Source organism: Melospiza melodia, chromosome 5 (assembly GCF_035770615.1).
Source record: "Melospiza melodia melodia isolate bMelMel2 chromosome 5, bMelMel2.pri, whole genome shotgun sequence".
In the NCBI taxonomy this organism is placed as follows: domain Eukaryota; kingdom Metazoa; phylum Chordata; class Aves; order Passeriformes; family Passerellidae; genus Melospiza; species Melospiza melodia.
This window is the reverse complement of record NC_086198.1, coordinates 26,571,880-26,596,030: the sequence shown is the minus strand read 5'-3', so window position 1 is coordinate 26,596,030 and position 24,151 is coordinate 26,571,880. Positions and strand designations below refer to the sequence as shown.

Below are 24,151 nucleotides of genomic sequence, written 5' to 3'. Positions count from 1 at the left end.
GGGTCCCGCCGGCCCGGAGCGCGCTGCCCGTGTGCGGAGCGTGTGCGCTGTGCCGAGCCGAGCCGTGCCGAGCCGGCGGGGCGGCCATGCGGCCCCCCTGCGCCCGCTGAGCACCGCGCGGGGCGCGCCCGCCCAGCCGCCCCCTCCGCGCCCGCGGAGCCGCCCCCTCCGCCCGCCCGCCCGAGCCGCGTCGCGCCGCGCCGGGGCTGGCGGTCTCCGCAGCGGGAGGAGGAAGAGGAGGAAGGATCCAGGGTGTCTGCGGAGCGCGGGGGGCTGAGGACCACCCGCCTCCCTCTGCGCGGGCGCCTTTGTGTCCCCCAGCCCCGGCGGAGCGAGGGGCCGCGGGCAGGGGAGCGGATGCGAAGAGCGGCTGGTGCTGGAGGGGAGAGAGAGAGAAAGGGGGATGGTGGAAGATTTCTCTCCTTTTTTATTTTTTTTTTTTTTGGTGGTCTCTTCGGCAGCGGCTGTTCTTCCCAAGCAGCAGCAGCAGCGGCGGCGGCGGCAGCAGCGGCAGCAGCAGCACAGGCAATGACTCTGCCGCATCCGAATCGCCTGGCCGGTGGCGCCGGCTCCGGAGACATCACCTTGCTCTGAAGTTGCCCACCTGGAGGAGGTAAATCGGAGCGGGGCTTTCGTCCAGAGGGGTCGGCGACGGCGGGGAAGAGGAGGGAGTGATTGCCTCCCCCATCCTCACACACTCGTCCTCCGGGAGGAAGCTTGTGTAGCAGAAGAACACGGCAAAAAAGGAAAGACTTTTACTTCTTTCTATTTTTTTTTTTTTTTTTAATTTTTCCTTGCTTGAGAGGGACGTCCGTGCTTCTCGTCCGGCCCCCTTTTCCTGCTGGCTGGGGGCTTTGGTACTGTGGCCAGGTCTGCTTCCTACTCCCACCTCTGGTTTTAATGGCTGGATTGTGGCAGCAGCTCCCTGCTGCAGGTTGTTGAGGATCTGATGGGGACTCGCATCTCAGGAGCCGGAGGTGACTAAAGGTAACTAAGGAGCGGATGGATGGATGCTCGGCAGCCCTTGCCTGGCCCTCAGTTGCTCCCTTGCCCGCTTGCGCTGGGCTGAAGGGTGCCGGCCGCCCTGGGCGCACGCTTGGATTGAATTATGCTCTAATAAGGGTAGTTTGTCTTCAGGGAGGCTGGATCCTCCAGGTAACGGGGGAGCATCTCTCTGGGTCTGCATGCTGGGCGACAGTGGAGACGAGGGGTGTGCATCTTGTTTGGAAATGCCTTGTAGGCTCCAGCCTGGTTTGGCTGTGGGCAGCTAGGGTGGCAAAGACAGTGAGGAGATGGAGGGGACCGGGTAGGTTTAGTTCTTGCTCTCTCTTGGTCTTTTTCTGTGAAAGGCACCACGTTGGACCGGGGGGTTTGCTGGTGTTACACTGAGGAATTCGTGAGTTTCATTATGTTCCCTCAATCTCCCCCCTTCTCCCCCCCCTTCCCCGTCTTCATGCCCGCTCCTTCGTGGATCTGCGTTGCTGTTTAATCGCTGAAGGCTGCCTCGGGAAGCGATTGCTTTCTTGGATATCGGGGGGCATGAGTGGGGGGGATGCTGCCGAATTGGGGCTGCGTGTCGGGGGCTGCCTGTGCTGGATGTGAGGGGCTGGGCAGAGGTGTGAATCCAGCAGCCCCGGGTTACAAGTAGACGCGGGGAGCGAGCTTCGCCTTGCCGTGCAGCCGGGGAGCGGAGCGTTCGGTGTAGGTAGGGATGTGCGGAGCTCCCACCTCCTGCCCGTGAGGCTGCCTTTGCTGCCTCTTATCAGTACAGGGCTGGCGTTTGTTTTGAGCAAGGGCCGATATGTATAGCTGGAATTGCGTTTTTAATGCCGCTTTCCTTTTAACCCTTTGTTTTATTTGCTCCCTTAATTATTTATTTGTGTTCCCCTTGCAATCATTTGACCGCGTAACTTGGAGGTACCGGCTGTAAGGCTGATGGCGGGGAGGAACCATCAGCCGGAGAGCAGCCCTGTTTCCCAGTTTAAGGAGCCTTCCTCCAGCTGGTGCCCCTTAGTGCTAATGAAGATGTAGCTGCACTACCCCAGAGATGTGCCCTGGGTATTTGGGAGATTGTCTTCCAGGACTGAGTTTGATCAGCAGACTTGCACCCGGAGTTGTCCAGGGAAGTAACGCTGACCTCCAATACAATTACTTGGGCTTTCTTCCTTACCCTTTCCCCTACAGACAGGCAGATGTGTGGTCTTGCTTGAGGGGTGGCGAGGTAAGAAAGGAGCCTCTCTTTCTCTCCCTTTCCTGATAGGCATGAGATTCTTCTCTGCAGTAGTTAAAACAACTCGTATTTTGGCCAACAGCAGTGTATTGTTTCTGCTTGTCAACTGTGGAGTTCATTATCGTTTTAACCAAAACAGCCCATGTCTATTGTATTTACTTTCCTGTTTAGATCACTCCTTAGGAGTTATTGCCATTTCCACTCTCACAGTTCTGGTTCCAGGCAGCCAGCTGCTTAGAGGGAGGCTGAGATGCAAGGGAAAAGGCGAAAATGCCATCTGTTTCTTGATATAAGGCAGAGAGGTAGTCTGCCGGCTGCAATTTCTCTCTGTATTATTGCATTCATTATTCCAGAGTGTAGGATCAGAATTTTCGAAGCTGACCGAAAAGAAATCTTCCCTGGAGTTGAAAAGAAATGAATTCCATTTTCATTGTGGAATGCTGCCTCTTAAGAGCGCAGCCAATGCTGCCTGCTTGGTATTGAGTAGTAGCATGTGCTTTCTAGAGCTCATTTATCATCATTTCCAGGGGTTTGCAATACGAACAGGCTTCTACTGTGCATTCATTAGGAAGAATTCTTCCATGGAGCTTTTCGTGGGAGTAAACCAGGTGTTACAGGTTAAAATGGGCTGCTGTCAGAAAGTCTGCAGTTGTCACTTTAGATCCATGCCAATGTTGGGTGACAAAGTTCAGGTTAGAGCTCCATGGTAAAGCTGTATTTTTTTCCTAAAGATTAAAGTGCTCTGAGAGAACAGGAGTCAGACCCCCTTGTTGTGGTCGAGGCTGCTCTGGTTTCTGCTCTTTAAGAGTACTTTAAGAGTACTTTTTCTTTATTTAGGCTTGGTTTACTATAAAGTGACTGCTGTCTTGTTACCTGCTAGCAAAAAATAAAGTGGGTAGAAATCTCTGGTATGTTTATTTCCAAAAGGATTGAACTTTCTGTAAAGCCAGTGTTCACCTGTGAGTTCCAAATAATTTCTGTCATTGAATAAGTATGCATTTTCCCTTTTCTTCTTGGGGTGGTAAGGACAAGGTATGTTTAGTTTTGCATTGAATTCCAGAACAAGATAAATGACAGTGTAGATTGATGATAGTGAAAACATTGAGTGCTGCTTTGCAGGCAGTGAGATTTTAATGGTATTTATTGAGTTGAGGCTACCGAGTCCTCGTGGAGATGTGTTTTTGTGACAAGAGTGGGAGCTGGTGTTTCAGTTTCTTGGTGCCCCCCGGAGATGAAGTAGTTTATGTGTTAGCCTGGGATATGTGAATTTGTCCCTGTGCCTGCCGGATCCAGCCCTCCACCCCCCTCCTTTGTTTGCTGTGCATCCCCCAGGTTGGGGTGCCATGGGGAGCACGTCGTTCCTCCCAGTCGGGGGTGACGTGGCAGAGGTGCTCAGCTTGCCTGTGCAAGCACTGATTGCAGGAAAGGCTTTTTTCCTCCTGAAACAGAAAGCAAATTGCCCAGTGCTTGCTGGTGCTAACATGAAGCTGGTGCTCTTTGCTGGGTGGGAGGGAAGTCAAGCAGGTTTGTAGGTGAAAATGCAGGCATGCACATCCAGCCAGCTGACTGACGAGCTGGATGTCTCAGCCCAGCGTTGCAGGGCTGTTAGAAACATAAATAAATAGATATTTAGAGGCAGGTAGAGCGAATGATCAGCCAGGACTGAACAGGAATGTGCATGACCTTTAGCTTTGAGCAGCACTCAGCTGGAGGGCCTGATGCTGCCGTCAGGGTTTTCACATTCAGAGCATGAGTGGATGCATCATCAACACATTTATTCATGCACACGGGGGAGGGAAGTCTTTGTAAATGAAGAAGTCCTAGGAATGGGTGATTTATTAATAATTTTAATACTAATAGTGTTGGGACTGGTGTAGATTGACTAGGAAGCAATTTAATGTGTGACACAATATAAAAGATGGGTTAAAGATTGATGAAAGAGATGGAATTCAGGGAGCAAGAATGGATCAGAGAAAAGCTAAAGCATGGAGGATAGGAATAAGGATTTCTATGCTTTAAATAAGTTTCTTTTATTTTTTTCCTGTTGTAATTATATTACTTGGTGATTGTGGAAACGGCTGAATGCTGCAATTGGAGTGATTTTGATAAAGATTTTCATTCCCTAGAGGCATCTTGCATATCACAAGAGGTTTGTAAGAACAACTCTAAAATTAATTTTTTTTGGAGTGGCGATCATCTGAGAGATAGACATCACAATATTGATGGGTTGCTGAGGACTGTAGTGAAATATCAAGACAGCCCTGCAAAATAAAGAAGGTTTTGTCTGCCCCTTCTGATGGGCTGCTTATTGGAGTAGGATGTGCTGGTGAGCATCGACATTCTGGAGAGGTGTTTATGAACGCCCATTTCTTCCCTGCTGGTCCTTTTCTCATTCAATAGATGCCCTCCTGCTGAGATGGGAATATGAAAAATGCACCATGATGCCAAATTCTGAGTGTACATCCACACTTCAGTCTCTGCTATGTCTTCAGGCAGTGCTTTCAGTTGCAGGATGGAAAGCTAGAAATTGTAATTTGCAGGAGTTCAGTATGCACTGGTGTATTTGTAGGAATGTACCTGTCCCAGTGAGGGGGTGTGACGTGCTAGCCTCTGGCTGCCTCATCTCCTGGGGTCATGCCTGCCTTGCCAAATGTTTGTCACACTCCTCACCAGCGCTTAATGCGAGGCTCTTTAATCCCTGCTTGGGATGCATGTGAGTGTGTCCTGTTTCTGTAGGTGTTGAGATGCTCCAGCACTCCCTGATCTCATCCTCGTGCTCAGTGTCAGTGGAAGCTCCCAGAACAGTCTGATGAAGTAGAAGGAGAACTTTGCTTTTAAGCATCTACTTTTAATTCTTGCCTACTTTAATGGCAAAGAAACTACCTCCTACTCAAATCTGTGATGTGATCCTATCTAGGACGTTATCTCATTGCCTGGTTTTGGCCTCCAGGTTTGCAGTGTAATGCTTGCTTTACATTCCTCACTAGATAATCTCTACAGTGCAGTCTGAAATTCCTGTCTGCAAGCTAAGTGTTCATTTTTAAGACAACTTCTCTGAAGACACCTTGGCACTACAGCTTTTACTTCAGCAGTCTTTTTAGAGAGCCTTCTGATTTTGCCTGTAAGGCAGATGCTTTTACCAGTCATTGCACCAAGCATCTGTAACCATAGTAAGGTAGCTAGTCTTTTCAGGAAATGTCATTTTAATAGTGTTGTGGACCACAGTTTTACTTACTAAGTGGTGCTCAGTGAGGGATTTTTTCAGCCTGCCTGAAACCCTTGTTTTCCTCTATCCGAGTCTTTTTTCCCCCTCCCTTTTTGAGCTTTTAATCTCTACTTCTTCAGGCCCACTCCCATCTGAGGGAGGCACTGCTACGTCTGTGATGGGAGCTCCCAATGTAGTCAGAGAAGCACTTCTGTTGACTTCCCTGTGAGGGGAAGATGTTCAAGAATCTCACATGTGGTATCTTCTGAAGGGAAGCTCCAGAATCTCAGATCAGGTGTCTATTAAAAACCATTCCCCTGCTTCAGCATCAAGTTTCTAGTAATTGTTTTGTAATATCTTTGCCAGAGGTGGCATTTCAGGCCAAACAAAGCAATGAACACAGAGGAAGAGTAGAAATCTGTGTACACTTCTAAAATGTGTTTGTGAAAACAGTCCAAAATTAAAATCAAGACACTTTTGTTTGAGGCTTGACAGCTTTCAGTTTCAAGGGTCATGAAATAAATGCCATTCTGAAAAAAGCAGAGGAGTTTGGCAGCTGTCCCAGTTAGGCAATATGAAGTTGTAGATTTCATTTAAATGCCTAAGAGTAATAAACCTTTACAGAGCATCCATTGGTGCTCACTCTGCCAGGATTTTTGAAAATTATTTTTTAAAGCACGTTAGTCAACATGTGAGTAATTACACAGGAATTATTTCAGTGGCTACAAACCTAATGCTTCAGAGGCCTGTAGCACAACTCCGATTCATTACAGTGGGTACCTGTCAGGGAGCAGCTTTGAAATATTATGCACAGTGTTTTGAGTAGTTTGGATTATAGCTTTGCTACTATTAATTGTGAGAGCTTTACTGATTTGATTGCAGTTGTTTTGATTTATATCAGGTAGAGTCATTGATTTTGAAGTTTGGAACGGAGCTGTGTGTTTCTAAAACTTAGAACAGGCTGTCATAAATACAAAAGACCAACATGAGTGTTTTCTTACAGCAATCCAAAGTTAAAATGAAATGAAATAGGACTCTGTGCTTTTGTGGAAGTGATGCTTAAAATTTAGCTCTGAATTGCCCTACTGCAAAGTCCTGCTCAAAGGTGCCACACAGCCCAGCACTGTTCTGAAAGGAGGTCTAGTCTAAACCTGGCCCCTTTGGGTAAGACTCTTAGTGGTTTTGTACCAAGGGCAAGTAATTCATTTTTGAGAGTCACTGCACACAATATATATGAGTTTTTACAGTAAGTCCCTTTGCAACTCCCTAGAAACCAAGAATCTACTTACAGAGGTGAGGCCCCTACATCAATGAGCACTGTTTAAAGTTCGGGGAATAGGAACCTTCTGACTAATGCACTCTTAGAACATCTGTTTATCATGGGCAGGCACGTATATAGACATATAAATACTATGATTTGGGGAACAGACTCAGTTCTGATTTTTTTGTCAAACTTGGGAAAATGAAACAGTTTTGATTTTAGGTGAAATCTGAGAATTGCACCTATACCCAAAACATAAATGTACCCACATGTGTATGTCCGTATGTGTGCATACACAGGTTTGTTTGTGAAATGATGGTGCTGATGCATAGAGTTGGGTTTTTTGGGGTTTTTTTTTTGTTTTTTTTTTTTTTTTTTTTTAATTGTCTTGCTGGAAACTCTCCTTGTTTATTTTCTGATTGTTTTTTGGTAGGTGCAGTAATGGACAATAAGTTGTGCAGGAGCCTGCAGTTGTAAAATTTTAACTGAGTTGCTTGGTTAATAGTCCAACACCAAAATAGAACAACCACTTTTTCAGATTTGTTGAGCAACCACATGTTTTATCAGAGTCAGTTCTGGTCCTTGCTTATTTGTTGTAGCAGGCTTTTTCCATTCTGAAGTTGCTGATCCCAAGCCTGCCTTAATGAGATTTTTTCATTGCCCTCAGAGTGAGGAAGAGAAGCTTCAGTGTGTTGCAGAAGTGCTGTTTGCAGCATACTTGGGAAAGTCAACATTTTCCTTCATGCAGGGAGTAAGGGGCATTTTAGCTCAAGTATGCTGCTAATACTAATTTTGGGCAGGCCTAGGTTAGATGGGGAGTTGAGCTCAGAAGAGCCCAGCACTGGGAGCTGCTGAGCTGTTAACTGGTGTTTTAGTGCTAAAATAGGTGTATTATGTTGGAGGACACCAGGAGACAAGAGAGGCCCTAAGCAGAAGCAGTGCCCCTGTTCTGTTTGATCAGTGGGTCTCTCTTTAGGAGCCCTGCAGAGGTACTGCCCTGCTTTGCTCTTCAGTGTCACAAACCAAGCCTTGGCTCAAGCCCGTGAGAATAAGGGAGGGACCCAAGCCCAGTTTTTGATGTTCTGCATGGGTGGGTACCTTGAATACTCAAATGCATTCCCGTGACAGCTGACCCTGTAAGGACATTTTCAGTAGCTCTCTGGATTTTTTCTCTTTTTTTCCCCTTTCCTTGTCCCCCACAATTTTTTTTTTTATTTTGGTTTTTTTTTTTTTTTCTGTTCCAAAGACTGCTGAAGGAAATAAAAAAAGCACCCTTTGTAGCTGTCTTTTTGAATACATTTCACTGATGGAGACAGTTGAGAATTTCAGGGATCATGTTAACTCCTTTTGCTTTGCCCTTGCATGTGTGTGTTACTGACCGAAACATTGTGATTTCAAAATGGTTCAGATTCCCGCCACTCACTTCAAAGGGCACAGGTTTTTGTTGTTTGGGTGTTTTTGTTTCAGCAAGATGCATGTTGTGGTTTTTTTACCCATATGTGCTGTGTAATGTGAATCCTTACTTACTACTTCTGTTGCTGCGTTCTTTTGCATTTTTGGTTTGGGTTTGTTTGTTTGTTTTGTTTCCCTCGTTTCTTTCCCTGCATTTACAAAAGATTTTGGGATTCTATCCTGAATGTTTTTTTAAGGTGAAGTCTATCTGGAGGTACATAGTGCTGGTCTGTAATCCTGTAGTAGATAGCTTATCTGGAGTATCCAGAGAAGAGCCATTCATATTTCCAGCAGACCACAGATTTCTATATTGGACATTGTTTCTCAGCTAAAGCTTGTTGGAACTGTGTATGTAATCTAAAATGTCATTCCTTTGGATTTTGGATATTGCAATCACAAGCTGTAATAGTTGGAAAATTTGATGTATCTATCCCACTTCCTTCCAAGGGAAATTATGATGTGACTACTGCACTTGCAATTCCCACAGCACAGACTTCTTCAAGAAAATGTCATTTTGGATTATCTTTAATGGATGCAGGTGTGTGGAATGTCTGTGTGTCTTTTTTTTTTTTTTTTTAAGAAGAATGTAATGTTACAATTGCTGCTTTATTTGGTACAACTCCAAAATGACATATACTTCCTTGAGTAAAATTCTTCCTGATAGGTATTTGAAATATAGCAATTATGCTGCATAGAGGGATAACTTGTGACCTTCTGACAAGGGACCCACAATTACATTCATAACACACTTTATAGATCTCCTTAAGTAGGTCACCAGTTTGCAATGAGTCTTTCTAAAGTATGTGCGAGGCCTTTCAGTTGCAGGAGTGGGGAGCCTTGTTCTGTACAACATCACTGATATTCAAAGGGAGGCTGAAATCACTGAATCACAGGATGGATGAGGTTGGAAGTGACCGCACTGGGTCATTTGATCCAACCTCCCTACTGGTGCAGGATCATCCTAGAGCACATTGCACAGGTTTGCATCCAGACTGTCCTTGAATATCCTCAGTCAGGGAGACTCATTTTTTGGGCAATCTGTTCTAGTGCTGGGTCACCTAGACAGTAATAAAAGTTCTTTCTCATGTTCAGGTGGAACTTCTGTGCCTCAGTTTCTGCCCATTGCCTCTTGTCCTATTGCTTGGCACCACCAAGAAGAGCCTGGAAACATCCTCTTGACACCTCCCTTTGGATATGCACAGACATTGATGAGATCCCTTCTCAGTCATCTCTTTAAGACTGAAGAGGCCCAGCTCTCCTAGCCTGTTACTTATATCTCAGTAAGAGAAGCAGGATCATGGAATCATAGAATGGTTTGAATTGGAAGGGACCTTAAAGATCATCTCATTCCAAACCCCTTCCATGGGCAGGGTTACCTCCCAACTGGACCAGGTTGGTCAATGCCTCATCCAGCCTGGCCTTGAACACTCATTGCCTGGGCATTTACAGCCCCTCTGGGGCAACCTGTGCCGCTGCCTCACCACCCTCCCAGTGAAGAATTTCTTCCATAAATGCTCCAGTCCCTTAATGCTCTAGGCTCCTCATCATCTTTCTTGGCCACCACTGGACTCACTCCAGGAGCTCCATGCCTCTTGTCCCGAGGAGCCCTGAACTGGACACGGCATTCCAGGTGAGGCCTCACAATGGCTGAGTGGAGGGGTGGAATCACCTCCCTTGACCTGCTGTCAGTGCTTTTCCTAATGAACCCCAGGATACCATGGGCCTGCTTGGCCACAAGATGTGGACACCTGGCTGCCTTGTGGACAGCTTGTTGTCCACCAGGACCTCCAGGTCCTTCTCCATGGAGCTGCTTTCTGGCAGGTCAGCCCCAGCCTGTGCTGGTGTGTGGGCTATTCCGCCTCAGGTGTGGGACCCTGCATTTGCCTTTGCTGATTTTCAGATGGTTTCTGCTGAAGGGCTGCACATCTCTGGGGGATTGGCCACTCCTCCCTGCCTTGTGTCATCCCTGAGCTTGCTGAGGGGGCATCTGTCCCTTTGTCCAAGTCACTGATTAACCGGGCCCAGTATTGACCTGTGGGAAACAGCACAGTGACAGGCCTCCAGATGAACCCTGTGCAGTGACTGTGACCTTCTGGGACCTGCTATTCTACCACTTCTCAATCCACCCCACTGTACCCTCATCCTTTCCACGCTTGCTGAGCTTGCCTGTGAGCATGTTGTGAGAGATAGTGTCTAAAGCCTTGCTGAAGTCGAGGTAGACAATATCCACTGCAACAAACAAGGGAATGATACCTATGTAAGTAACCTTGTTTTGGTGAGAAATACAGGCACACATCACTGAGCATATGAGGATATTCCCATCTGAGCAGCCCTGTGTTTGCCGTGGAGCTGAGGCCCTGGGTGAAACTCAAGATGTTGGAAACATGTAGAAAGATGTTTGCCAATAGACTCAAGCAGTTGTTTATGCCAGCCTAAGCTAAGCTGCAGTTTTCCTGTTCAAGAGGAGAATCTGGACCTCCACAATGTCTGCGGGGATGTTTTTGACAGAGAAAATGTGATACGGTGTGGAATATATCTCGGAGCTGCCTCACTGTTTGTCTTAAGATTTGGCAGCAGCAGATGGGGGGTTGTCTTCTCCAATGCCTTTATGCTTGGTTGCTCCCTCATCCTGAGGAAGCAAAGGGCAGCCCAGCATAACCTATGAGCCAGGCTGTAAGGGTGAGGATGCCAGCTTTTGTTTGACCCTTTTCAAGCTGCAGGCTTGAGCACAGCAAGAGTCCACAGTTATCCCAAGCTCACATAATTTGGGGGTGAAGCCTGTTTTAGCAGTAGTCATTGTGGTAAAGCTGATTACTTAAATGCATAAATAAGTAATTAGTAATAAACTGAGTAATGGACAAGTTAGTGAAGAATACAGTTTAGGTCTGGTCTGTAGTAAGACAGATGTATTTTGCAGTAGTAGTAACATAATGCTGGATTTTTGAGCTGGTTCCTCTTACAACTACAATAAAATCAAGAGCAAAGTATGTTTTGGCCTAGGGATGCCAAGTCCACTCCCAGTTTCTAACTCAAAATAGATTTGTGCTGTAATGCAGTAGGGAGCTATAGTTAAACATCAAGCAGATAATCACATTTTGGGGTTTTTTTCTCCTGTAAATCACTTTTACTTTTATACCATAGATATTTGTGTGGATGATTGCTTGTTGACCACAAAGTTGTAGGTTTTGTTTCTTTCATTTGCGTCCTCTATTGAATTAGCAGAGTTATGCAGTTTTGTCTTCTGTACTTGGGTGGGATGCTGCAGTGATTTAATTTAAAATGAAAGAGAGATGTCTTCATTGTAGGGAAAACCATGGCTAAGTGGTGAGAGTAGGCAGGTCTTCCATTACCAGAAGCCCTAATTAGAAGAAATCCCATGTACGGTTGACCTTGACTATTGAGACAACCTCAAAGAAGAAAGAGCACTAAAAATTAGTATGCTGCCAGTGCTGCACTTTTATTATTTGATGTTATTAAGCAAACTCGGTGTGTATTTCTTTTTTGAAACGTTTGATTAAATGTGTGATCTTATCTTGGCGAAATGGCTTGCTGGGCTGCAGACAGTGGTGTTCAGAAATGAAATTTGTTTAGAGCCTCTGAACAGACATTTATTCAATGAGACCTTTCTTGAATAATAGATGTGACATTGAGACAGCTGTGCAACGTGTTCTGGGGTTGGACTTTTTATTTTTTTTGTGTAGAGTTTTGCAATGTGATTGGGGGGAGAAGATAGCACAAGACCACAGCTGTGAGAATAGAATTTAGGGAAATTATCACATGTTGCAGATTCAGTCCCTGGTTCTGCCGAGAATTACTTTCAGATCAAGATTTACACACTTCAGGACTTCCCTGTTGGCATATGGTTTGGCATATCAAGTGATACACGTATATATCTAGCTCTGTATCAATAATCTTATCCTTTAGCTAGAGCTTTAAGATGCTTAAATTTTGTAGAAGTAAAAGAAATCAAAACTCACAAATCCCCAAGCAGGGATTTAACTCCTGTGGTCAGTGCTACTGTAGTTGATGGTAGCTGACTCCTGTCATCAGTGCTGATGCCCTTAAGCAGTCCTTTGTTTTATGACAATTCCAAGTCAGTGAGATGAAGGGAGACTTCACCACCAGGTGTTTACCCTCTTGTGTCCCACAAGGAGAAGATGTGAAATGTGGGTAAATATTCTCGTCTTACATGTTTTTATCATCAGTGCACTGGTTTTGGCTGGGCTAGAGTTAATTTTTTCGCAGTAGTTGTTGTGGGGCTGTGTTTGGGATTTGTGCTGGAAACTGTCAATAATTCAGGGTATTTTGGTCACTGCTGAGCAGCTCTTGCACAGCATCAAGGCCTCCGCTGCCTCTCACCCCACCCCACCACGGGGAGGCTGGGGGTGCACCAGGAGCTGGGAGGGGAGCACAGCCAGGACAGCTGATCCCAGCTGACCCAAGGGATAGTCCATCCCATATGGCATCATGCTCAGCGTGAAGAGCTGGGGGAGAATGAAGGAAGTGGAAGATATTTGGAGTGGTGACTTTTTGTCTTCCCAAGTAACCACTGTGTGCAGTGGAGCCCTGCTTACCTGGGGGATGGCTGCCCATGGGGAGTGGTGGATAAATTCCTTGTTTTGCTCTGCTTGCCTGCACAGCTTTTGCTTTACCTGTTACACTGCCCTTATCTCAACCCATGAGTGTTCTCACTTCTAGTGTGAACCATTTGATTGTGGGGAGCAGGTGGGCAGCTGTGTGGGCTTGGTTGCCAGCTGGGGTTAAACCATGACAATTGAAAGCACAATGCTTTTTTATTTGGCACAGCTACTGTGGAACCCTTTTTTCGCTTCACCAGGGAAAAAATATTCCACAGGAGCATTCAATTTTGAAACATTATTGGACATACATTGCTATATATCTGTTTTTCCAACAAAACAGTCAACTTCCTTGTTTTCCATACAGTTCACTGGGATAAAAATTCATTGAATGTGTGAACTGCACAGGTTTTTCAGGTGCTGACACGCAGCTACATGACTTGCTTTTCCCAATATGAAGCTGAGAACATGAGTACCTGGAAGTATATTATTTTAAACTTTCAGTAGTGGGCTGTGGTGATCTTTGAAGGTTGGATGTGTGAGTTTTCTGAGTGACTTAGCCTTCCTCTGCAAAGAAGGAGGAATTCCACTTTTAAAGGAAAGGAGCCCCAGAGTGCCTCTGCTGCAAAACTGGGTTTTGATCAATCCTGATCTGCCCCACTGCTTCCCTACATTGTAGAGCACCTGTCTTTACATCAGGTTAGATGGTGATTAAGTGATTCCTCCTTCTAGAGGTAAACCCAAAACCTTTCCTTATAGGAGTTGAGAGAAGATGTGAGTTCCATGCCTTAATGGTGTCTTGAGGTGCCACCTTAGGACCCTTCAGTGTTTGATGCTCCAGCTGCCCACCTTTCTTGGTCTTGGGTTAAGGGGATTGTTTTTCCTAGGAGCTAGACAGCTCTCAGGACTTTCTAAGAACTTAGAATTATGCATATATTTTTTCTGTCCTAGTGCACAGCTAATCCCAACAGATACCAAATGCAGATTTTTTGAGGCTGGATGTGAAGTACAGGAATTCATGTGTCTGTGAGCCCTGCATGTTTGCCTGAGCTTCAGGGATAATTTCTCCTTGCAAGGTGACTGGTGTATATGGTATGCTGAGGAAGAGAATGGCCTGTAAGCATGATATGACCATCATATTTTAAGGAGCTCTTCCATACATCTGCAGCTGGATATGAGTTGTCTTTTTAGCAGAGATTGCAAGCCCAGAGCCATGGGTCAAAGACCAGCAAACATTATTCTTTTTGAGCATCCTAAATGGTGTCCCCAGGGCTGGTTTGGTACTGAGGGTGGTGAAACTGCTGGCCATGAAATCATCATCCTGGGATGGTGGCAGACAAGGAGGAAGGGTAAGGGCAAGGAGAGCTGGGGTTTTAGCCATTTTACTGGTTGCACAAGGATGGCAGGTGTTCTTGGCTCTGGTTGGAGCTCAGTGAGGTGCTCAGACAGGCTTTGTTTCATCTGGGTCCCTGTGTGGAAGCCAGGTTATAATCCAGCCTTAAAAAACCCCAAACATTTCAACATGGTCCTTTATGGAGATAAAATTTACATATGAAAGCACAGCCTGCTGGAAAAGTAATGGTCACATTATGTTCTCCTTAAGCTACAAGTCAGACAGGAAAAGGAAGATGGAAAATTCACTGGACTGAAGTCTACTTGACATCTGCTCTTCTATAGAGTTAACTTGGTCCAAGTAACTCCATATGTATCTGTTCCTGAACTGAGTCTGATAATTTATTTCTGAATTTAGAATGATATCTTGTTGTAATATTATAATTTTTTTTTTTTTATGTAGGTGCTGCAGAGCTTTTCCCCTAATTTTGAACTTTTGGTGGGACTCGATAATGAGCCAAAAATCCACCACTGATAAATGTCTCAGGTGGTTGTTTAAAAAAGGGAGGTGGCATTCTTTAGTAGCATTTTGTTGCTCCTAAAGCTAAGCTATTTTTTAAAATTAGAAAGAAAATTGCTTGCCACATGTCCTGAGTGTGCTAGTGGGGTTTGTGCATCTTGTGAAAGCAGCACTGATGCTTCCATCCTGAGAGATGTGGTGGCCCCTGGCAAAGGTGCATGGGTGCAGGAGGTGTTTTATAGTCCTTTTTTCCTATCTGGAAGTTGCCTGTGCAGAACTTGAGGACTTGGTACAGTTGTGTGGACTTTGAGGCTGAAGATCCCAGATGTGCCAGCACTCTCGGTGGCAAATCCCACTGGGAATGGAAAGTTCCTCCTTAGAGCTCAAGGGAGCCCCATTTGCCAGATTCTACAAAACCTGTTAGAAGTGGATAGTGCCCATGTTGGAGGCAGCACAAGGTGTCCAGCTGCAGTGCATACTAATTATTGCACTTGGTAACATTGCTTGCTTTCTCCTCCTGTTGAGTTTTTGCCTAATTTTGCCTAACACAGCTAATTTGTGTTAGGGAGTGAGGGACTTATGACAGCCATACAGTTAAACCTGTGTGTGTATGCAGTAATAAGGTTCAAAGGTTGATGTATAATTATGTTAAGTTTCCAGCCTCCTTGATAATTTTCTGTTGATTGAGGAAGAAAAGAGGATCCTTTTGTGTCCTGACAAAGTGTCTTCCAGCAAAGCAGGGACTGATTCCTGGCTACTCCAGCTTTTTCCTAGCTGGATGCAGATTCCATTTTCTTTAGTTTCTCCACTTTTCTTTCCAGACTCATTATGTCCAGCATCCAGGGTATGTAAAGATGATCAATGTGTATCTACTGGTGCTATTGTAACAAGGAGCAATTATTTAAATTAATCAGGACCTCTTTCATGAGCAGGACGGGATAAAATAATAGCAGGAGCAACGCTTTGTTCAGTGCAGGTCTGTGATCTCAGTATCAAGATTTCAGCTGCTGGCAAGACACTTCATCATCTGGGAAGACCTGCTGGGAGCCACAGATAAATCACGTTGTGAAATCTTGATGTAGCCTTGCAATGTTTGCCCTTTGGTGTTCAGCTCTTGGTGCTGGTGTCACATCATGGCAAAAGCGGTGTCGGTGTGTGCTCATCCATGGAGGAGGATGAGCAGGCAGCATTGTGGTTGCCTCCATTTTCTGGGTGCACTGAAGAGATTATGAAGACATGGATGGGGCCTTTTTTTTTTTTTTATCCTTCCCTTTTGAGTTTTCCCACCACCTTGCTGATCAGTTCTCATCTTATTTACATTTTAGGATATGAGACCAGTGAAAAATATGTTTCCTGTTTTTTTGTACTGGTATGATTTTTATTGTGCTTGTCTCTATACTGTTCTTGTCAGGTAAGGGTATGGCAAAGAAACAATTTCTGTCATTAAACTGAGAAGAAGCTGTCTTTCCCTTATTAATTTGGCTTTGGCCAGTGCACTGAAATCTTCAGAGTGATATGGAAATGTCCCTTAGTTTGCATGCTTGGATGAAGGCCAGATGAGGTTTTCTTGTGTGGGCTTGCTTTGTTTGTTTTCCTCAAAAACTCTGTGTTGATTCAGGCCAGTTGCTGCTGATACAGTCTTTGGATGTAGTGTTTGTAGCTAATTAAAAATAGCCTCTAATTGAGAGCTGAATGTTGTGGACTTGAATTTTCCTGCACATTAGTCATGTAAGAGGTTGCCTGAAAAAGTAAAGGGTGAATCAGCTTAAAGAGGCTTGAAAATATCTGCTTCATTCAATGTGGAGACACATTTGAAAAGTAATCTAGTGGTGACTCGTAATATTGCTAAAATATGGGGGAAATTAAAGTTTCATTTAAAAGTACAATGTCTCGTCACTTCTATTTTACTGATACCTGATAACTTAGAGGTTATTATGCACCTCTTATGCATTGTGTGTATATTATAATGTAATGATTAACAGGACTGTTGCCTGCAGGACCAGGCAGCAGAAGAATTGAGTTCAGTTGTACGAGTGTGACAGGGTATAATTCCCTTGTGCCCCGTGATTCATCTGCTGAACTTCCTTCAGCCCACGTGCTGACCTTTATCGTTTCATGTCTTTTCACTCTGGACAGCTCTAAGTATGCCACTGATTAAAAATGATGTTTGAACACTCCAGTGGGAAGTTGCAAGTATACAGCAACTTCACCAAAATCACAATGTGCCAAAGCCTGTGAATTTTGGAGATATCTTAGATGTTGTTGCTGTTCCAGAAATAATACCTGTTACAGTTAAGATATGAAAGGAATAAAGATAGAAAACTTTTTTAAAATTGCTTTATTGAGAAATAGTGGTTGATGCTGGGATCCTGCCTGTGTATATTTTTCTAGTTACAAATGCTTAGCTTTTCTTTACAACTAACCCTGGCTCCAAATTTCTTGAGCTTCTGCTGGCTGCTTTTTGATGAGTTTGGCACTCTTGCAACATTGCCTTTTTCTCTTCCTGAACAAAATTATTTGAGCTGGTCAGGTATCTAGAAGAACGTCCCGGTGAGCAGCCTGCCTTGCTCTCGTGGCATCTGCCCAGACACTGAGCTGGGCTGAGCTGGAGCTGGGGAGGAGCATCCACTGGGACACGTTTGGTGGTCGATCAGCTGGTCGCTGCTGTAGGCAGTGAATAAGCCTGGTGTGGTTAGCTGGCTCATTAGTGAGCTTTTATTGCGGTGCTGAAGTGTGGTGGGCAGGAAGCGGGCATTGTTCTGCCTTGTTTGAATAGCTAATTGGTATTTTTATAACTTTATTCTTTTATTCTGCTTCCCACTTTTGCCATGGGATCAGTGTGTCTGGCTTTTGTGATCTTTTGTTTTGATTTTGAGGTTTTTCTTTTGGAATGGGCTTTTGTGTGGGTTTGTTTGTTTGTTTGGGGTTGTTTTTGTGAATTTTTTTTTTGTTTTTGTTTTGTTTTTTAAAAGCAAAAAGATGAAGTAAGTTTTGTTTGTCAGGTCTGAGATGTCTGTATGAGAGCTAATCATTTAAACTGACCTTCTGTCTAATGGAAAGAGGCAGGCACTTTTCAGACATGATTCCTTTCCTTCTCATGTAGGCCTTTAAAATATGTCAGATGAATCGCATCCTAAAAAGATTATTTCTCTTCACTGACTGTAAAGGGAGCCTAAGGTGCCAAACTCAGATAGAGACATTTACATTGCAGATACCTTAAGATGGAGAAGGTGAATCCCACCCCAGGAAATTACTCTCCTTGGCTTGCAGTGCATCTCCAATTCAAATGTGAATCTGTGTGATAAGCTGGTACCTGGCAGAGCAAAGCTGATCCATCAGGAAGTGCATGGAGAGGAATTGAAATGGTCCCTGATCTTCACAGAGCTTGTGCCCAGGAGGAGCTCTCACTTCAGCTGGTGTAAGACATGTACCTTAAATATCACAAAAATAAATGCAGTCGTGGTGGCACACGAGTGATTCCTCCTGTTAGTTCCTGTGCAGTTCTGTATGTTAGGTGTGGGACTCCCAGCAGGGGCTTTTGTACCTCCAAGACTTTTTTTTTTTCCTCAAGAGCATGGAGTAGCCTGCAAACCTGAGCAATTGCACCTCTGCTCTCTCTTTTTCTTTCAAGGACTGCAAACATAAAAGTCTGAAAAGGTAGATGGTGGGAGATGTGTCTGCCTTGACTTGTGTGGGGAGGCATCCCTTGAGTAGGTGCCCTGGGATGCTGAGCCAGTGGGTAGGAGAGGAACTTCCCAGAATGCAGCCCTAAGCTCCTGATTTCTGGCAAATTAATGATTTATCTAACAAAGCTATGTCCTATGAATAAGGTATATGTAGGTCCTTCTAGTCCCTTCAGAAACTCAGGAAAAAAATAATTTTTTTCTATCTTCCTTGATTCCCTGAGAGCTGCAGTTTGGACAGATGTTCCAGTGCAAGTTTTGACTGCTTCCCCTCCACCCCCAAATCAACCCTCTTCATTTCCCATCTGTTTCTGTGGCCGTATGGGCAACCAGGCTGGGAAATGAAGCTCTAATTTGAAATTCTCTGTTGAATTTGTAATCTTGCTGGGCTGTTTCCACCTGGGATCAGCTTCCTGGCTGGTTTACTGCTAATTTTTGTGTGGCTGCCTAGCAGTAGCACAAGCTGTGGGACAGGGCAGAGCTGCTCACAGTGTGTATGGTGTTTGCTCTGCGGTGCTGGAATCTCTCTCAACCCTCCTGTTTCTAGTCTTAGGTGATCTTAAGGTCAGTGTCCAGTGTGTTGGTTGTCTCCTGCCCTAGGGAACGCTGAGCATGGCATAGATGTGTGTTACACAGGAGTACGAGTAGGAATCTGTACATACATACACGTGGACTTAATGGCTTCTTTGCCCCTGTGTTCAGTGTCAGGGCCAGGATACCCAGCTCTCAGAGCTGGAAGTTGGTGATGAGGAGATGAATGAAGTCCCCACAATCCATGAGGAAATGATCAGTGGCCTGCTCTGCCAGTTAGGCGCTCACAAGTCTGTGGGCCCTGATGGGATCCACTGTCAGGTGTTCAGGAAGTGTCTGGATCTGCTGCTGGGTGATGATTTAGTGGTTTAGGGGTCACAGTGGCAGTGCTGGGTGGATGGTTGGACTTGATGGTCTTAAAGGTGTCTTCCAACCTTGATGATTCTGTGATTCTCTAGATGTATGTGTATATGTATGGTGAATTCCTTACCTAATTGTGTTCTACTCTCTTTCTTCCTGTTGTTTCTAATATAGTCCAGTGAAAACTGAGTCAAACCTCATGATGGTGCAAATTCCTTTTGAAACTTGCACAGAACTTTGGAGAAAGAGAGGTGAGAGAGCAAAAACTGCATCTTGCATCTCCAAAGCAGAGCTATATATGCATGGCACATGCCTGAATCCATCAATATTGCAGATACATAGCACTAAATTCACTCCCCTGTTACTAATTACTTGGTGCTGGTTTCTTCTCCACACTGTTGGTTTTCATTTTGTAAGCAGGTGACTGAATCCTTGAGCAGCCCTGACTTTTGAACTGGATGGAGATGGGGATTTTAGGAGCATAGAGTAGCAGTCTCACAATGGTGGCCAAGTTTTTTGTATTTTTTTTTAGCAGCTGGTGAAGTTCTGTGGTGCCATTGGATGATTTTGCCCTATTAGAGGACCAAGGGAAGATTTCTTTGTTCTTTAGTCTTGATGGAAAATGGTGTATGCCTGCTTTTTCTGAGGAGAGCTGATTGAAGTATTTAAATTCATAGTACGAACTAGTGATGGAGCATTTAAAACTTCTGTTGTTCTGAATAAGTTTTAATAAACAATGAAAGCAAAGCAGATGTTACTGAGTGTTTACTTCAGTGTAGCTTAAAAATAATTTATGCTTTATGGTAATAATTGTCAGATCTAATTAAAAATTGGAGGAAAGCAATATGGAGTTAGATCCAATGAATGATTTTGTATGACTCGTTACCTCAAAAAATTAAAAAAAAAAAGAAAAATAAGTGAATAATATTGAAAGTTTTAGCCACTTTAGCTGGAAATGAACAATTCTCATTGAGGAGAGAATTGAGAATGTTCTGTTCAAGGTTGCTTGGTAGCCCTTGATCTTTGTCCTTTTGTCTCGAGTCACTGATTATGAAGTATATTCATGCCTTCCATAGTCTTCTGAAAAGATATGTGTGCTTCATGACAGTTTTTTATGATTTTTTTTTTGTCTGTTTAGAGCATACTCCTTTTACTTTGCTCCATTTGCCAGGAGTTTATCAGTGCATCAAACACCTGTAATTACTTTCAGGTCAGCATTGTCCCCTTAATTTCAGTGGCCAAGTGAAGTACTTTTGAACAGACCTCTTCCCAAAATTTCCTTGAGGGGTCACAAAGACATGTGTGTTCATCTTGAATAAAATTAATTAGCATTAAAAAACATCTTGGAGCAGTTTGAAGGCTATAGATCTGTAAAGCTCCTAAGTGTGAATTCAAAAATCTCTGTTGCTCTCCTAGGCAACACTTGCTGACTTAACCAGGGTTCAAGGGATTTAAACATGATATTTAATTTTATCTCAGTTGAATTGTATTTTCAGTGATTTTCCTGATATTTGTGAATTTGAACTCTGAACAAATCTTTTCACTGGAGAAAGCTGCATTTCTGTTTAGAGCTTGTCATACACTAGAGGCTCTGCTCAGTGCAACTTAGCATCTGCCTCTGCAAGAACTGATTGAGCCTGGATGGCATTGGGGTGTTGCACTGTGAGCAGCCTTTCCTACTGAAGGACACACTTGAATAGACAAGTCCAAGCACAGGCTCCTTTCTGAATACTATTTTGTATTTCTGCAAATCTGCTCGTCTCTTGTTGTGAAAAGCTCAAACATTATTTTAATGTAGGCTTGTGTTCCCACTGGTTTTACAGCAGCTGTTAATATAAACTGCTCATGAAGCTGCTCAGGCTTCTGTAGTGTCATGTTAGGTGGGAGGTTTTTGTTATTACATCTTTAAAGATTGTCCTTTGTTTGTTTGTGTTTTAAAGCATGTAAGTTTGAAGCTCTGTGAGTAAAGATGGGCCATGGGGATTGGTTGGCATGATGTATATGAAAGGCAAAGAGGCAGCTTGTTTACAGAACAATGAAAAGTTACAGGAAGCACTTCAGTAGCTGTATCTTGGCAAGATATCAGTTTTGATTTCTATATCAGTAAACTAGTATTTAGATAGCTTTTTCTACAGGTGGCTTTTTTAAAGCTGAAATTCTGAGAATGTGCAGTGTCTTAAGATTCATCCTGCTTGAATGCACTGAGTGTTTTTAATATTTGGCTTTTATAGCCACAACTGCTGTTCTTGGGAATGGTTTTTAGCAGTGTTCAGGAATTGCATGTGTGTTTGCTCTTTCCTTGCAGTAATTTATTTTTATATTTTCACTCCTTTGTTTAAAAACAAAATCTTTAAAAGGGGTATGATAATTACCAGTTATTAACCTTCATTTGCCATTAGTTGTGTTGAAAGCTGGCATCAAAAATGCTGTGAGTGTTAAGAAGTGTTTTAATTAGGTCATTAGATCCTGTGTGATTTAGTGATAGCCCAGGGAGAAATGATAACAGGAAGAGGTGTAAACGGGCAGAGCCTTAATTCAACAAAGCTTTTATACAGATGCACTAACAGGGCTTAAATCCTTCCTTTTAGGTGAGCATTGGCTTTCTGGGGTTTGAGCCTAAAACTGGATTTACACCTCAGATGGAGAGGGCTCAGCATCTTGGCAGAAGTTGCTGCTGCTGTGCCCCTGGTGAAGTTGCTCAGTTTTGGTTCCGTGGGTACCATTTCTGTGTAGCTGGACGTGGTACCACACATTGGGAACATCTGCCTCAGAACTTCCCCTCTGCTGTGATTTCTCCTTTGGGAGTATGTTGGGAGAAAAAAAAGGAAAAAAGAAAAAGCAGAATAAAAAAAGGAGTCAGTATTAAGTTAGTACATTTACCTCAAACTGGAAAATGACATCTTGTTTCTTGTTTGCTGCCTTGAGCTCCAAGGGATGCTTTTCACTGTGGCACCATAAATGTGTGTGTATTTTTATCAATATAATTTTTTGTGCTTGGGAGTAAAAATGTTTCCTGGAGGGCCCATTGCCTGCCTGGATTTTTGTCTTCCCAGTAAATGGCTTATAGCAGGAAGTACGAGGTTGATTTCAGAAGTCAAAAATATTTGACATTTAATTAGGGGAGTGGTTTTTTTGCCTGCTTTACTAAAAAGGGAAAAAATCCAACATAGTAATTTTGAAGAGATGTTTAGTAGCCACAAGCTGTCATATCCTCTGCAATCAGATTCTAACCTTTTTTTTCCTTAGTGCACAATCAATAAGATTAATATTTTATCACATATTCCCTTCCTGCCTTTAAAAAGTGATTTGCCAGGAGAGAAGGCTTATTTAATGGTTGTACAGGTCAGTGTCCTCTATGCCATGCCCTGGTAACTTTTGAACCTGCTGCTGAATTTGATTACCAGAGGAGGAGAGGTCTGAAATTATTTTCTTTGAATTCTGTGCAGGCTGGTGCCAGGTTTTCCATAACCTCAGGTTTTGTTTGCTTTTTACAAGTGGAGACCAGTGAGACCTGAACCTCAAATGATGTATTGAGACAGTGCTTATAGCACCTTCAGTGGGGCTGCAGTCTATTTATACCATCTGCAGCCTGGCTTTAATTGATGGGGTTTTGTACCTTTTTAGGTGAACATAAATTATATGAACACTTTACAGTCCAAAGTAATAAAAAATCTGAATTGTCACCATTTCTTTCTAATTGTATCACAAGGCAGATTCCCAAGTAAAGTATGCACATAAACTTTTAGCCCATTGAAATATGCATATATAATTTAATTTGCATACATTAAATTCTTAGGTTCATTAATGATTTAAGATTCTTTTGCAGTCGGAAGTCTCTGTCACATTTTTTCTTGATTGAATTGCCTATTCTATTCAAATAAGACTTGGTAATATTGCATGTGCATTACAGAGTGATATTGGTAACTTTGTTAGACCTTTTATCAATGTGATTAATTTATAACTGGCTGCAGTGTATTATTAGCTAAAGATATATTACAGTGTAAGACTTTACCAGAGTGAAAATTTTAAAGTGCAGATAAGATGGCAATTGCAGGGCATGTAGCTGAGAAGGGAGAAAACCTTGGCATGTTACAAAAAAGCATTTTCATATTAACATTGTTAAAAAGGCAGTAAACCTGATTTCTGGTTTCCTCATAAATACAAATATTAACTTGTATAAAAAATTTAAAGAGCTTTTTTTTTTTTTTCTGTTGAGCTCCAGCAAAATTAATGCAGCCTATTTTAAATAAATTTTGAGCAGCAGCATGCTAAATGAATGGAAAACCTTATTTTTCTTCTTGCCCCGTGCTGCCTTGGAAGCTGCTGTTGCTCCGTGGGATTTCTCTGATACTGGAATTTCTTTCTTTTGGAGGGTTGCAGGAGTATTACCCCACTAAGGCAAGGTTATATATTTTTATTTTTGAGGTGATTTCCCATTCCTCTTTACCAAGGTGTCCTTTTGGCACTTAATAACATGGTTTTTAAAAGATTGGTCTGTAGGAGACTGCTGTTGTTGGGAGGCCATTGGGTTGCACCTTCTCTTCATCTCTTCAAAAGCTCAATTTTCTTCTGATTTCCTTGGAAATTAGGGTAGTCTGTCTGGTTCTAATGTCCTCATAATCTCAACTCTGAGCAGCGCACAAAGTATGCCTGTGGAGCACCTGCACCATGGCTTCCAAGCACTGAGGAAATCAAAGAAGCAACCTGGAAGCTGGGTCTGGAAAGCAGCAGCTCAGTTCATGGAGAGAGGGAAGGTACTGTGCAGGAGGCTCTTCCAGGAGGAATGGATGGACATCCCTTAAAGGAAAAACAAGGACTGGGGACAAGATGTAAAGCAGCAGGGTTTGAGGTAGCAATGGGTGAATTGAGGAGCCCTGTGTAGACTTTTTGGTGGGATTTTATGATTTCAGTGTTTATTTCATGGGATGGATGCATCCTGCTTTTTATCCTTTTCCCCTGCCTACTGTGTGTGCTGAAATGGGAAGCAAATCTGGACTGTC

At 43.6% G+C, this 24,151-nt stretch overlaps 1 protein-coding gene across 12 annotated transcripts in view; it reads left to right on the top strand.

The window, feature by feature from the left end:
• Positions 1–202: 202 nt before the first annotated feature.
• ADGRL3 (adhesion G protein-coupled receptor L3) overlaps positions 203–24,151 on the top strand; it is a 491,811-nt gene continuing 467,862 nt past the window's right edge. For 4 of the 12 annotated variants that reach the window (XM_063156645.1, XM_063156648.1, XM_063156647.1 and 1 more), the window contains exon 1: positions 204–987. The gene's annotated coding sequence lies outside the window, so the exon portion shown is untranslated. Of the gene's footprint in view, positions 988–1,081; positions 1,156–24,151 lie in introns of those variants that run through there. The other 8 variants (XR_010027766.1, XM_063156646.1, XM_063156649.1 and 5 more) reach the window with 5 other exon arrangements.